Source organism: Gossypium arboreum, chromosome 4, assembly GCF_025698485.1.
Source record: "Gossypium arboreum isolate Shixiya-1 chromosome 4, ASM2569848v2, whole genome shotgun sequence".
NCBI lineage: Eukaryota > Viridiplantae > Streptophyta > Magnoliopsida > Malvales > Malvaceae > Gossypium > Gossypium arboreum.
The window spans coordinates 6,644,825-6,647,484 of NC_069073.1; the positions used below are offsets into that span (position 1 = coordinate 6,644,825).

At 33.9% G+C, this 2,660-nt stretch overlaps 1 non-coding gene across 1 annotated transcript; it reads right to left on the bottom strand.

The window, feature by feature from the left end:
* Nucleotides 1-826: 826 nt before the first annotated feature.
* Nucleotides 827-933, bottom strand: LOC128292225 (small nucleolar RNA R71). The gene has a single exon (XR_008282209.1). It is a non-coding gene; the product is annotated as a small nucleolar RNA R71 (small nucleolar RNA).
* Nucleotides 934-2,660: the final 1,727 nt, after the last annotated feature.

A 2,660-nucleotide genomic window follows, 5' to 3' on the forward strand; every position in this document is an offset into this window, starting at 1 on the left:
ACTATATTACAATCTGACCCGTATACTTGCGGACACTGCCTCGATTTCATATGTTTTAGTTATAGTATTCACACTCTGGACGTTAGTACGTCCGGAGGTGGTCAAGTTGTTGGCGCCGTTGCCGAGGGGCAACGTTACTGAATTAATTTTAATTTTTTGCATTTAATAGAATAGTTAGGAAATTAATAAATTATAATACATTTTTTTTACTAACATCGTTTATTTTCTTTTTGGTTTCAGTATATGACTCGTGGTAGAGGAACACCTATAGAGCCAATTATTGATCCGGAGAGACTAATTTGCCAAAATCGTCGAAACAACAACAATAGATGTAGAATCAACCACCTGCTACAATCCACTGTGAGACAACTTGCTGTTTGACAAGATTAGCAATAATAACCCATAGGACTTACCACCACCATCGCAACTACCCGCAAACATACATATTGCGTTCAATGAAAGAACTCTAAGGGACTATGTGCTACCAAATCGTGACATGGTTCAAGGAAGCATCACAAGGCCGACCATCATAGCTAACAATTTTGAAATAAAACTGACCATAATGTAGATAATCCAAAAAAATATGCAATTTAGAGGCACAATGACGGATGACCCAAATCAGCATCTAAAGTAGCACCTTTAGCTTTGTGATATATTTAAATACGACGGGTTCATCGATGACGTTATTCGTCTTCAGCTGTTTCCCTTATCCTTAATCAATAACACCTTTTCTTGGTTAGATTCACAGGCACCAGGATCTATCATGACATGGGATGAACTTGTAGGAAAATTTCTGCAAAAGTTCTTTCCTATTAGCAAGGTAGAACAACTGAGGAGAGAGATCGCAATGTTCAAACAATTAGAAGGAGAAAGCTTTCATGAAGCTTGGGAGCATTTTAAAATGCTAATACAAAGATGCTCACATCATGGATTACTCAAGTGGCTGAGGTTTCAGATGTTCTATAATGGGTTGGATGTGTACGCACATTTAGGACTAGATAAAGTCGTAAGAAGATCCCTAATGAATAGAACATACGAAGATGCGTATGAATTGATAGAAAATATGGTGATGAATTCCTGTCAGTAGCCAACTGAATGTTATACATATGGTCAGAAACTATCTACGGTAAAAGTTTTCTAGGAGGATGATAGATATCAACAAATTGTGGACAGACTTAATCGTATAGAGTCCTCATTTAGTACGTCATCTATATATGGAGGAGACAAACCTCTCTTCCATTACATTAATAATCCAATTGAGGAACTAATCCTTTTGATTTATTATTTATGCACTTTTTTTATTATCAAGTTTATTATGTTTATGGATTCCATGAGGAACTAATCCTCTTATAGGGGATTAACGAGTGGAGGTGTGATTGACTAATTGTTATGTGGGGTTTTCTTAGTAGATCAACTATTTGGGAGTGGAAGAACTTAAACCTTAGACTTGATGACCTTAAGAATTTATTTAGGTGGGAATTAACCCAAAATCGGTATGACCAATCTGTGAACCCTTTAGCCCAGAACTAGTTTGGACTGTGAAGTCGAGAGATAAGTAGTTCTTATTGACTCATTAGTTTAGTGGAAGATCGAGAGATCCTGCTAGGGTAGCGACTAGTTAATTGAATAGAAACCTGAAATAGGAATTAGTTATATCACCAAAGTAAGCTAATCACCCATGTCTACATTTGATTAAGTCTAAAAATTAGTTTTCCGAAGTCCTTTTTATTTATGTTGTTTTTATTTCTTTATTTATAAAAACCTAAAAATCTTGCCTTTATGTTTTGTCATAATATAATTTATTTAAACTATTAATTAATTATTTTTGCGTTTAGGTTAACTATAATTTAGTACTCGCCTCCCTTGGGTACGATCCTCGGAATACTCACTTATTCCGTTGTAAAAACTATATTACAACCTGACCTGTATACTTGCGGGCACCACTTCAAAACTATATTTTCAGTTGCAGTATTCATATTTTGAATGTTGGTACGTCTGGAGGTGATCAAGTTGTTTGCGTTGTTGCCGAGAGGCAACGCTACTAAGTTAATTTTAATTTTTACATTATAATAGAATAATTTGAAATTTTAAAGACTGAAGATACGATTCCTAGATTTTTTTATTTTGTTGTTAAATTTATTTTATTTTATTTTACTATCACTCTTCTTTTTTTTTTTCAAATAATTCCCAATAAATACATTTGAAAAGAGGAAAGATTCCTGTAGAAGTAGCCACCAAAATTAATCATGGACAAGTTCAATTACATGTGGTCTGATGATGAAAATTATAACAATGAAATTTATGAAGAAGAAGTCTATGAAGAATGGAAAATTTAGGAAAACCAGAGACTATTAATTCTGAAATTGAGCTAGCTTAGAGGAGAAGTCTCAACAGATTTACAAGATAGTGACAAGGGTACAAAAGTAAATATAATTCATCACTAGCTTGAATAAAATCTGGGTGAAAGCAAAGAAGAAGATGAAAACCCAACAACAATAGTAATTGAGAAAAGTGAAAACTTGACTAGCCAAGAAACCCTAAGTTGGGAAAATAATCAGAAGGAACCCAAATAGTTCAAAACAAAAACACTCCTACAAAAGAATGTCCAGAGTGAGACAGAGCCAATAGTAGAATTGTTAATTGAGTTAAACATTAAATCT